At 38.6% G+C, this 13,175-nt stretch overlaps 1 long non-coding RNA gene across 1 annotated transcript; it reads left to right on the plus strand.

The window, feature by feature from the left end:
• Window positions 1-3,617: 3,617 nt before the first annotated feature.
• On the plus strand, window positions 3,618-8,911 carry LOC147798539 (uncharacterized). Its single transcript, XR_015426030.1, has 4 exons — window positions 3,618-3,888; window positions 6,811-6,925; window positions 7,924-8,002; window positions 8,335-8,911. It is a non-coding gene; the product is annotated as an uncharacterized LOC147798539 (long non-coding RNA).
• The last annotated feature ends 4,264 nt before the right edge of the window (window positions 8,912-13,175 follow it).

Consider the following 13,175-nt stretch of genomic DNA (forward strand, 5'->3'; position numbering starts at 1 on the left):
AATTGAATGAAAAAGCATGTTTCTCTATTTGCAGTTAGAGTGAGATTGTACACCAAAAAGAAATAATGAGGGATATTATTTGAGAGTAACGTTTTCTAGTGGTGTTAATTCCCTTCCATTTCTGTTGTTGTAAGTTCAGAAACGGTCCATGTGCAATTTTTAGCTAAGTATAGAAGTTGGTGAAAGTTAACTAAGTGATTTTTACTTTGGTTCCACTTTTACAGGGAGACACGTCTACCGTAATGACTAAATGAGTTGAAGAGGTTCCCTCAATATGCAAAAAGGATGTTGGTGCTAGAAAAAGGCTTCAGAAATGGTTTAGGGGACATCTGTTTGTTGTCTGAGCCGCTGGCCATATTGAGTTCTGGTAAACATTATACAAGTGAGTATTTAAAGTCATTTTTGCAACTGGTACAGATGAAGGTATTACTTTCAATTCCATTTACAAAGTGCCTTGTACTGGAGCCTAGTATAATGGTCGAGTATGATACTTGATGGTTTAAGTTAGACAAGAGAGAGCAAATGCAGTCACCACAACCATTGCTGCTTTGACAGGTACCCGTTTCACCTTGCATAAGGGCACAATTACCATGAGCCAGGTTGGTGTCAAACTCATAAGCTGCAGCTTTACCTGCAGCCCATGAATTCAGCGCCCAGGCATTCCACATGATGCTTTCATCAAGAAAGGTTTTATAGTGCTCGGTATCTTGATATGTATTCTATTATTTGGTGTCTCTATGTTTGTTTATTTTTTAATTTTTTACAGGTCAGAATCACCCTCCTGGGTTTTCTTGATATTGCTATCTTGGCTGTTTTCTTACTTGGAAAAACTTCCCCAGGCTTCATGGTCCAATCTAGCTGGTGTCTATGACAACAGGTGCCATTTGGATAACAAGACTGTGGCAAGGAAGCCTTTACTGCTCATCTGGCCTTGGTCCCACATGTGGTTGTGTCTACACAAGTGTGTGGATAGATTGCACATTCGAAACCACATGGAAAAAATCATGCAAGTCAAAGTATCATCCGAATGAACATCTTCCTGAGACTGACAACACTCTAAGTGCTGAACAGACTTTTGTTTGGCAGTCATGATTAAAAAAAAATCTTATGTGCGATGCCCAAATTGAATCATGTTGTCTATCTACATAGAATGGTTGTTTGTCATAACAGGTATACTGTCTATTGTTATAACAGCGGGTACAACTCTGTGCTTCCAGTTGTTAAAAGCACAAACACTATTTAGATTAGGATGTTTGAGCGAGGCATATTGCACAGTGAGTTTCACTTCTGCTAAGGTTTCTTGGTGGCATCATGTGGTAATGTAGGCCTATAGAATTAGTAAACTTTGTTGTTGTTCAGTCCTGAAAAGAAATGGAAATGCTTGGTACTGTTGCTGAAAACTTTCAATTCTACAGCAATTGTCTGCATAGACCAAGTTTTGCCTCATGTAACAAAGGTTTCATAGTAACAGTAGATATTATCTGGCATTATTACCACAAATGTAACAGCCCAGACAAATTTCCACCACTCAAAATATAGTGACTTGTTAGATTTACTGCCCTGTGGGGTGCTTGCTGAAGTACCCCTTCAATATCCGGGAGAGGAGAGTTGGGGAGGACCTCGACTGGTGCCTGTATGTCATCCATTTTAGATTTCAAAAGATCCAAATCCATGGTCAGTTTGGATTGGACTTGTAGGTCACTGGGAGTAAAACTTGAACCCCATTTGATTGTCAATGAAGATAGAGGAAAATTAATCAGTTAATATATCTTCAGGCATTGAAAGACCGTTGTGCATACTTCACACATTAACAGTCAGAGTATGGTACAACCATTTTGTGTTGGACCCCAGATTTTCAAAAATTGTAAAAGAAGTTCAATATTCATTGATTCAAGGAGCCTGTAAACGGTCATCCATCCAGTCCAGTCAATGAGAATGGTCAAAGTTTTTGTTGAATCTCACAAATTCATTCAAACAAGTAATTGTAGGTGCTGTTTTTCCATCAAACACATTGAATCTGTTTATTGGCTGTGTCTTGGCTGTATGAACAACAATTTCCCAAAACATGGTTGTAAAAAGAGTGCCTATTCAGCACACCTGACATACATGTACATGTAGTCTGTTTTCTAGAGCAATGCCACGGGCTGTCATGATCCCCTTCATCAGAACCAGCAGAAAGAGTGGCTGTTTTCAGAGTCATGCTGAGCTGGAGAGAAGTCGCACCGAAGACGAGGTGGCCATACTCTACCCTCTCTGATCAGTCTTGGCAAAACCATCACAGAGAACAGTTTGACCATACTCAACAACTACAGAGTGAAGGTGAAATCAGCGACCAAGGGCATGGAGTGTCAGGACTGCATATTTCTATGTTATGGTCTCCGTCTGTTCCTTACAGAAACTGTAAGTAATTCTGTTGCAACAAATTAAAGTGATTTCTAATTGAATTCTCAATTAATAAATTTGACTGGCTTAAATGCTATAAGGGCATTTACAAGGCTTAAATTACAGACAGTGGTTTCAACCAATACCTTTTGATAAAGTGTACAGTTTAAGCAAATTTCATGTAAAACACAATGCATGCACATACCGCCAAGCACACTTCAATAAAAATGTATCGTGATGTCTGAGCCAGGGCATATCATATATGTGCATTGAATTTAGAAGATTCAGGACTGTTCACTAGTGTTTGGTTTAACTGTAAACATGTTAACCTGAACTCTAATTTGTTTCTTTCAATAAAATTGTGGCCTTCATTCCAGTGCTTTTTTTGTGCATTTTTACCTTAATTTCTACCTCCTTAAAAATTTATGGACATCATCTCGACAAGTTTGTTGCAGGAATTCTGTATGCAACTGGATTGTCAGTAAAATGGCACAGGTCAGGATCTGCATGGTCCAAATACAGGGATGGAGGGGGAGGGGCATACCCCCACCTCAACTTTTTCAACTTGGGGCAATGTTCCCTCCCTCCAACTTTTGGTAGTTCCACAAAGAAAAACAGAAAACTGCAGCTGCCAGCCAGCACCTGCACTAAGTCCCTCCCCCCACTTTTAAAATGCACCATTGTCAGTACAGACAATCTACAACAGAGGATAGTAAAATTAGGATGGATGCGACCGCGATTGATTCCTCTGGAAATACTGACGTTGATCCAATGTGGAAAGTGTGACGTCGATCCAGCTTTCAAATCCAATGTCTTTTCAACGTAGATCCATAAAGAAGTACTGTAGATTCTTGCGGTGTTGTATAACTGTCTTTTGTTCACGAACCTGGCTCAGTGCACTGCTGACCTGTTTTCAATAGGGGCCACATTAGCATATAACGGTGCTGTGTGGCTCATCGCTGCAGTGGTAAAGTGCTTTTGTCCCTGATGGTAATCCGCTCCCTGTCAATGCCCCAAACCCTGGTATACGGTTTCAAAACAACGCTGGATTATCACCACTTTTGACAGTGAAAAATGTTGGTAATGCCCAGCAGCCTGGTCTTTTGTTCAGAGTATGGTCTTTTGTTACAGGGTCCTGTTTCCTTTTTCCGAGTTCGCAGACCCCGGCCACGCATATAAACCATACGTCTCTGATTCCAGAGTCCCCGGCAGGAAGTGGTTGAAGTCCTTGGCTTGCAGAAGAGATAATTGAAAAAACCAGTTAAAAATCAAAGGGGTTTTGGAAGATGCCAGTGATCTACCACTATTCCTGGCTGATATGTCATATTTATTTTGTTTTTTTTGCTACAAGTAGTACTAAACGAAAAGCAGGAATGGGATCAATGGCCTGATGGAAACCCATTCCATTCAGCTTGATGCACAATTACAACATGTGCTGGCCACACCTGTTATCCAACACGCTAAAGTGTGTCAATGACTGCCTGCAACTTATTCCTGCACCAGATGGTAGGTGTGAAAAGTGTGATTTGTCTTGGAGCCAAAATAAATTTCCCAAGGATGACCATCCAATGTTCACCCTACAGGGTGTTCATCTATCCGCACATGTATGTTATATATTTTTAAAAAATTGTCACATGCCGACTGTAGTTATGAACATGCTTTTTTTGTGTCAATGCCAGCATAATGGTACTTGTGTCACATTTGACTGATCAGGTACATATACCATTTGATTTTGGAAGTCACAATTTTGTTCCCGTTAGGGGTCAACTGTGCTGCATGCATTTGTTTGCAAAGTCAATTGATTTGTATGGAGCAAAAACATGTACTGTAAGCAAGGTTGTGCTACACAAGCTGTGATATGAGCAGAGATTGGAAAGCAATATTGTTTTAGACCACGGAGCCATGAAACATTTACAGCTGAATAGTTCGACAGGATGTATAGCTGCCTTTATCCCTAGCTCATTTATAATTGTCAATTGTAAGGGAAAAATAATTATCAGATAAATTTCCTTTTCTTCGACACCTATTATAGTCCTATTCGTCAAAAATTCAGAACACCAGTAAAGTTTCATATTTATTTTCCAAAAAACTCCCTAATCATAGTCAGTCTTACATGTATATTTACCACAAATTTGCTTTACATTTGTGACCAGTCTGGTTTCCTTTATACCTCCTAATACGAAAAGTCCCCACAAATAATGTGTTTTTGCCTAGCTATCCAACATTTCATAACACCTTACCTGCTTGATTTTCCAGTGCCATGTCTTCCTTTCTAGCGCCCTCTTATGGCCAACGTGACTTTTTTGTATAGCTTACAGTGACCCCTCCATTACTAGCCCTTTCCAAATGACAGGTGCATAAGATATGCGCCACATGTAAATGAACTGGTTCGCACCTGCTTTGGATGCTGCACATTGTTATAAATAATAGAGGCCGCATTCTCATAGCACAATCGGAATTTTGCTTGCAGCAACACACACATCATGCAATATTCGTGCAGAAATTTATACGCACCGTTGATCGCGTTACATGCTTTTTACTGGCAGATACTATACTTCCCCGAGCTCAGTTTTCTCTTCGCTGAAATGAGCAGCAACATGGGAAGTCCCCAACAAGTATAAGCATTCCATTTGACTACAAGCTGATTATTTGCCTCTTTACACTTTCTTGTCTTCTTATTTAAAGGCATTCATACATACATTCCTGCCTTCTCAAAAAGGCCACATTTGTAAAGTAAACACTACATTACTCTGCTACATCATTCTGCAATCCAATTTAGAAGGAACAGTATTTAATCTCATCTTTATGTACTTCCCAAATGGACTATTTTTCATTATCCAAAAAACACAACTCTCTTTGGGTGGGCCACAACACACTCCAATGCACTCTTTCTTACATTTACTTTGTAAACAGGATTCATGGTCACTTGCATATATGAAGACAAGTACTCCAGCAAAAACACAAATAGCAAGAATTTCAGTTACTGATTTGGAGATGTTTCATAATATGGCGAGTCAGATTGATGACTTGTGGAAACACACATTCATCACTTACTAGCCATCAAAGCATTCATCTCCGGTCGTCTAGTGACATCACCACGAATGGGATCATCAAGAACTACCACGTCTACAACCACTTCCACCCCTTCAGCCCCTCTGATGAATCTCTCATCTCTTTTGACTGAAATAATAACAGACCCTAAAGACAGCTTGTCTTCTGAGGCAAACTTTGCGCTATCCTTGGTCCGTTTATTATTTTCGAAGGAAAAGATGAGGGCAAGTAACTGTAGGGGCATGACGGGGAAGAGAAAGCTTTACCCGGTCAGATTAAACCACGTCAAAGGAATCATGAAGGGTCAAACATTCCTCCCCCCAGAAACGTTTGAGAAGTATTGGCGAAGAGATTGTTTTAAGGTCATTGACGAGGGATGCAGATGACTCAATTGCTGAAAATCCTTCCTGTAATTGGTAAAATTAACTACAATTTAGCGTAGGCAAAAAAATATGGTTTCTGGTCAGGAGCTAGCACCGAAACTGGTGTGGCGACGCAGTTTCTTTTTTTCCCTTCACTATTTTTTTCTGAAAATGATGCACATGTATGTGTACAAACATGTATATGTACAACACAGGATGTCCATCGCGACTGCAGGCAGGCATGCAACGCCAGCCGCTACAACACTAAAACAGACTTACCCCCCACACTTTTTACTGTGGGTTTGTGTACAAATGTCTAGTACATGACAACTGACCCCTACTTTTTCTCTTGAGGAACTTGAAAATTAGTTTACATGTAACACAATTCCTGTAAATTGCTCACATACTGCCAACCTTGATGTATTTACGTGAAGAAAAGTTTTCACACTTCTTGTGCAAGAACTAGAGTCACAAGAATGATGCGTGGCTTTCCGTTAAAATTTTTGTTTGAATCTTCCAGAGGGATAGCACCTAAACAATACACATCACCTCTCCGATCATTCAAAAAATAACAAAAATTACAAGTACTTCTGGTTTAGACCAGAAAATGAGGTCACAGCAGTTGGGTTACCTCTGTCAAAAATACAGTGCATTAGAAGCCTGTTCACAGTAACGACCAGTGACAGGAATATGTGTACAAACTCTACACATACATGCACAAATATACATGTACATACGTGTACATGTACCTCAAAAAAGAAATTTCAACAAAAATAAAGGGTACTGCCGACTTTCACAAAACGAAAATATACATTCAAGTTTTCTACACCTGTTGAAATGCTGCTGAAAAAGATAGGTTGCAAAATGTGCATGCATACCATCACCTAACTTTTTGAAGTAACAAAGGTCTAAAGTTTTCCAAACACTTATTTTGGCACTGGATTCATATTTGTGGGATCTTTTCCAAGGATTTAACATCTAAAAGAAATGTAATAAGTCTTTTTTTCAATTCCAGGGGAAGCTGCACTTTTTAGCAGTGGGCCAACAGAAGAATTCTGTCTGCGTACAACATGGGACTGGCAGCCAATGACTACTGAAGCAGAAGGTGGCTGCTGTATTGCAGTTAAGAGGTACACCATATTGACAGCAGTGACAGTGAGAGGGAAGAGCTTGACATGGGAACTTCATTGAGGAGGAGTCCTTGTCATCCATTTCTTCCTAACCTGTTTATATTCCACATGGGGTGCCACTTAACTGTGGTGCGGTAGTCTATGGGGTGTCAAACCCTCACTATTTGGGGAGAAAATATCCAACTTGCTACATTTTTTCATTGAAGTACCCCTCAAAACCCAAATCTTTGATCGCTGTGTTGATTCAACACATCTTTCTGTCTTAAAAGGGTTAAGAAAACGAATTTTGCCTTTTGATGTGTCTCTATATCTTGTGAATGTTTTAAAGGAAATGTATCAAATACATTAATTCACCAGTTATTTTTATGAGGACAGCATAGCAATAGCAGGGCTGTCACATGGAGGGACATATTGTTATCAATTTTCATAACACTTTTAATTTAGATGAGCTGGATGGCTGGTTGGTCAGTGGGTTCATGGTTGATTGTTTGTAAATTTGGTTTGTCTGGGTGTAGTGGTAATTGTTCCAGTACCATATTCCCTATTGGCTTACCTCCCCCAGCCCTTTTCTTGTTCAGTCAAGTGTAAATCATTCATGCTGAAAGAGTAGCTGTCTGCTTGTTGAATAGTTATATTTCCAACTGAGCATGTCACTATCAAGACTTATTTGAAAAGGAAAAAGTTGTGAGTAAAGTTTGTTTTCAGAACATTACTCTTTCAAATGATATGAAAATCACTTCTGCTGAAACAGCAAAGTTAATTCTTTGCTTTGTTTTTTGACCAGTTTCATCCATTCAACGGGAAACCTGTTTATTGTGTATTATGACAATTTTATTCTGATGAGAATCTTTGGATTGTTTGTTCTCATTGTAAAGCAGATCGAAAAGGAAATTGCTTCTTGCCTGCAATAGCTACAATGTAGCACGACCCAAATCCATTAAGCACTTTCGAGTACACTAAATGTTATCTTTTGCGATTTCCATGTACATGCACTGTAGATGATCACTCATCAGATCTTCTGTTTCTACAACATGCACTGACGACAAACCAAAGGCAACATCTGTAATGGACTGTAAGGTATTACATGTATATTAAGTTTAGTTTCAATTGACATTTCAATTTTTTCCCGGTAACGTATAGACTTAATTAGGTCAAGATCTCAAAACAGAAAAACATGCCAGCTCCAAAGAAAACTGTAACGGTATGGCCAGCTTTTTTGACAGAAATAAAAAAGAACAAATATCATACAAGAAACATGAAGCTTATTTGAGAATTGGACTTTTATGAATTTCTGCACACAGTTTAGTATTCATCAACTAAACTGACTTTCACTATTTAATGTTGTGACATGAAACCCTCGTTATCATGGTTCTTTTGTCTTTCTCTGGTTTCGATACCATACTTTCCAGATGTCACTTTTCTGACAGCTAACTCCAGCTACACACTGGATGATGTAAGTTTGTCACATTCTTTAGGGGTACCTGTATTTGCCACAGGTTAAACATACAGTTATGACGATAATAGCAGGAGCATAATGACCAAATTACAGTGCAAACAGAAAATCTGAAATAGAAAACATGTGCACTGTTTAATTTGTGGTCAGTTTTAATTTCTATTGATTATGAAGATGACAAAGAAATTGAAGCAGGATTTGAATTTGTGTAAACTTGGCCTACTTCATGGATCTTCAGAAAAGAAAATGTGCCCATAAAGGATTTTTTAATATAAAAAGCTGCCGCATGCATAATATTTATAACGCACAAATAATGTTGTTTGCTTGTCTAACTCCTTAGAAAAAGGAACATACCATTTCAAGCAGTAATTTTGTATAAAGTGATGTCACTTTGTGTCACCAACTTTTTTGGGGGGTGAGGTAGGTTAGAGTTTCTTAAGTACATGTAAATAATGCTAATAATGAACATTTTGCCTTTTTAATTCAGATATCGGATATCACAACTGACTCTGTCAGTCCAATGCTGGTTGATGTAATACATGTAAACACTGACTTCTATACTATTGGTAAGCTTGTGCTTAAAGATGTCTTGTACAAAATGATTGATGAAATGGTATTTAGGTTGGAATATCTGTTATCCCATTAGTATGAGTTCTTCCAAAATGATCTTGGAAATACTTAATATATGATGAAGTGTTAAATGTTAAATATTCTCCACACATGTAGATGTACAATAGAACTTGTTACCAGAAGCACTGTTCAAACGACATTCTGCTTTTAACAAGGATATTACTTCCCAATCGTTTGCTATTCGTACATTTCATTCTGGGTAACACAAGGTTCTGTTTTGATTAATGGGGTTCATCTGTATTTCTTGGTGTGTGTGCAGGACCCTATCCCTTGGCCAGTTTTGCAAAGCAGCACACAGCTGCACAAGGGACGGGTGAGCTCAACACTTCCAGAAGACCCAAAGCTGACAAGATTGGCACAGCAAGTAAATGACATCTGGGAGTGCATGCGGGACTTGAGATCTCATCCAAGTTTCCAGCCCATAGGCAGACCTGCAAAACCAGCAAACACTCCATCTTGCCCCCCCCCTTGCTCCCAAAGTGATCACCCCTGTGACTTATCTCGCCATCCAGGCAGTGGACAGTCCAACCCCACTCAGCCCTGTCCTTCCCACGGACCCCCATAATGCAACCATCGACAACTCTTTCTCCAGCAACAATTTACGAAGCAAGAGACAATGCCACTTCCGTACCAAATTATGCTCTGTCTCTTGTTCGCAAACTGTAATACAGAGAAGGAAATGAAAGTGAGAAACTGTAAGGGGGTCAAAGGTAAACAATGTTTGTATCTGCATACATTCATTACATCATGGTAAAATGTCTGTTACACAGAAAGTTGTCATTTACAGTTGAATTTGCACCAACACTTTCCAGTTGAGTTGTTCTTAATGTACTTAAAATAGATGGCATAAAAGAAGTTTGGTTCATATTGGTTCATTTTGTTAATTTTTACTTTTGTGTTGGCAAAGTGCCACATGTTAATTTGTGTTAATTTGTTGTTAATATGTTCGTACTGAGGTGTAATATAATTAATTGTTTGAATAGAACAATTGATAATGTTGCGTGTACAAGCCTGGAGCATTATCAGAGCATTAATCTCAGACCATGGAAGTGCATGTGCAGATAATGAATATTACCGCAGGAATACTAATTAACAAATGTATATGAGAATATTACCACAGGAAGGTACCACAATAATGTACCTCAGAATACATTGCTTTGGACATGGGAAAATACCACATGAATGTACCGCAGAGTGCATCGCTTTTACCACGGAGAAGTACCAAACAAATGTACCGTAGAATGCATCTCTTTTACCACAGAGAAGTACCACACGAATGTACCTCGGAATGCATCGCTTTTACCACAGAGAAGTACCACACGAATGTACCTCGGAATGCATCGCTTTTACCACAGAGAAGTACCACACCAATGTACCTTGGAATGCATCGCTTTTACCACAGAGAAGTACCACACCAATGTACCTTGGAATGCATCGCTTTTACCACAGAGAAGTACCACACCAATGTACCTTGGAATGCATCGCTTTTACCACAGAGAAGTACCACACCAATGTACCTCGGAATGCATTCTATTTACCACAGGAATGTACCACAGAAGTGTACCATAGATTTCCTGCAGTACAAGACTTTTCGTGTGGTATTTTCCTGTGGTATTTCTTTACGCACCACAGGACATTTTTGTAAGGGACAATAGACTCAATATTCAATATCGGGCACCTAAGTGAGGAAGGAGGTAATGCCTTTGTAAGGGAACTTTAGGTTACTGGATACTGGTGAGATCTTCTTCAGGATATACAAGCAGAGGAAGTATCTGTCAGGGCCTGTGTTAGGTTACACACTGTACTTCAACATGAAAGGACAAAATCGAGTATACTCCCATGGGCTAGTTCACAGGAAAATGAAATACTAGTCCTACACGTATATGTGTGGTTATATTCTGCTGTCATGTGTCTATACAAAAAAGTTGCGTAGTACAATGCACATGTCTATTTCAAGGTCACAGTGCACTGATTAGCAGCTGTACATAAAGTACACTTATTTGCAATAACTGACCTCTAGAGGTGTTGGGGCAGTCCTGGCCCAAATCAGTTGGACCAGCACATCTGTGAAGATATTTTTGATAAGTAATGTAACTCACATAAACTTTCCATTAAAAATTTTCAACCTTTAAATGCAACAGACAAGCAACACAGAGTACAACAGACTCTCTTGAATATAAAATACTTCCCAGCCTATGCAACTTCTGCAACGATTAGTATGAAAAAGTCAGTGGTCAAAGTAATTATTTAGAAAAAGGCACTTACATGAAGGCTCTTTAATTTTCAGAAAAAACGTCCTACAACTCACCAATTTCCACATTTAAAAAAATTTTCAAAGTACAAGCTTCACAAAAGGTAAGCTGTAACTTTTGGTAATGTCAAAATCACTTCACTGTTGCATTCAAAGTATGAACGGCCATTTAGTGATAAGAAGGGGATGTTCAGTGTTTCCGGGCAGGCACTGCCCGGTCGCCATTTTGCTACTGCCTATAGAAAATTTAGCTTTTGGAATATATAGTCATTTGGTGTTCCTCTTTTTTTATATACAGTACCTCACCCTGTGTATATCTGCTGTTATCAACTTCCAACTAATCTGACTCAGTAGCACTCTGCAAAACACGGTTATCTGTTAATATCTCCATTTTTGAGGAGAGTTACTCCCCACAGATAGGTAATGTCACTTCATCATGAAGTAGGTCTTACTGTATTTTTTTTATATCTGAAAATTCCAGCTTATTTTTGCAAAACGTCATTGTGCCAATAGAAAATCTAAAGCAGTTATGTGCACGTTTACAGTTTTATTAACAGTTTACAAATTTCTTGCCTTAAGTAATAAACAGATAATTTTCTTGCCCTTGGATTGTGACAGGCACATAGCTTTCAACACATAGATCAAATGATTTTAATAATTATGACTTGTATTTGTGTGCACTATTCCTCAAAAATTGCCAGTCTTGGTTGAATACAATGTTCCTGAATGAAACATTTCATATAAAATGCCAACATTAAGATTTAAAGCATGGATTTTTAAGTTTTCAGATTTCAAATTGTGGTGCAACTTTGTTTATATTTAGTCTTCAAGGTTTTCTTACTGGAAACTCAGGGTGAACTACTTGACCATTGTCTCAGTCTAACATGAATGCATAAGTGAGTGTTTCAAATGTCTTAATTTATAACTGTATTTGTTTAGTTTCACACACCCAAGTATAACGTGCAATTTTCATTTCACAAAGTGTGTTTACTGCAGTTTAAAGCACTCTTACCATGTTTACATTTACAGTTGTACACACACTGTAAAACTTGATATTATCTCAATGGCTGCAATGGGTGTGATCTGTAACAAAAGTCAAGAGACAGTTACCTGAATGGACAACTAAACAACTGAAATCTCATGGGACTTTGTTTCAATGCAAATGTACCAAATGCAGTGTTTGAAAATTATCTGAGTGCAAGCTTCTTTTTTTCAGTTTGCTTTGCTAAATCAACTTAGAATTTCTGTTAACCTATTCATCAGAACGGTTTGCATTGACTCCATCAAAGGTAATATAATCTCTCTGCATACTTAGCATACACATGTATATGTTTTAAATGCTTGCAGGTTCATTCTTCCCCTAGAGAGCTGAACAATATGCAACCTGTTTGTTTTTTAATTTCTTAAAATCCATGATACAGGTGCTTTTGGTATTCTTTAACGGTTTCACCATTGTAAAAGGTATCATTTTTGCAATAGTTTCTTGAGCTCGATCCTTAACACCCTATCAGTAAAATGGTGCCATTTTGGTGTAAGGCCTTATTAATGTTGAAATTGTTGGTTGCACCAAATTGACACCAATTTGTACTGCACAAAAACAGCACCACAGAAATGTGTGGTGCACTTTTGGTGCTAATTTAAATAATAGGAACGCACCAGAAGTGCCCCTCGCCGGTAAAATGGTGCCTTTTTGGTGTAAGGATTTAGTACTACCAAAATTTGGTCGGTGCACCAAATTGACACCAATTTGTACTGCACCAAAACAGCACCAGAGATATCTGTGGTGCACCTTTGGTGCTAATTTAAATAATTAGAACGCACCAAAAGTGGACTTTCAACAAGATGCACCAAAATGGCACCACTCATAAAAGTGGTGCCATTTTGGTGTACACCACATTCTAGAAAATACCTACACT

Source organism: Acanthaster planci, linkage group LG07 (genome assembly GCF_054643075.1).
Source record: "Acanthaster planci isolate LZ-2023a linkage group LG07, COTS_SCS, whole genome shotgun sequence".
In the NCBI taxonomy this organism is placed as follows: domain Eukaryota; kingdom Metazoa; phylum Echinodermata; class Asteroidea; order Valvatida; family Acanthasteridae; genus Acanthaster; species Acanthaster planci.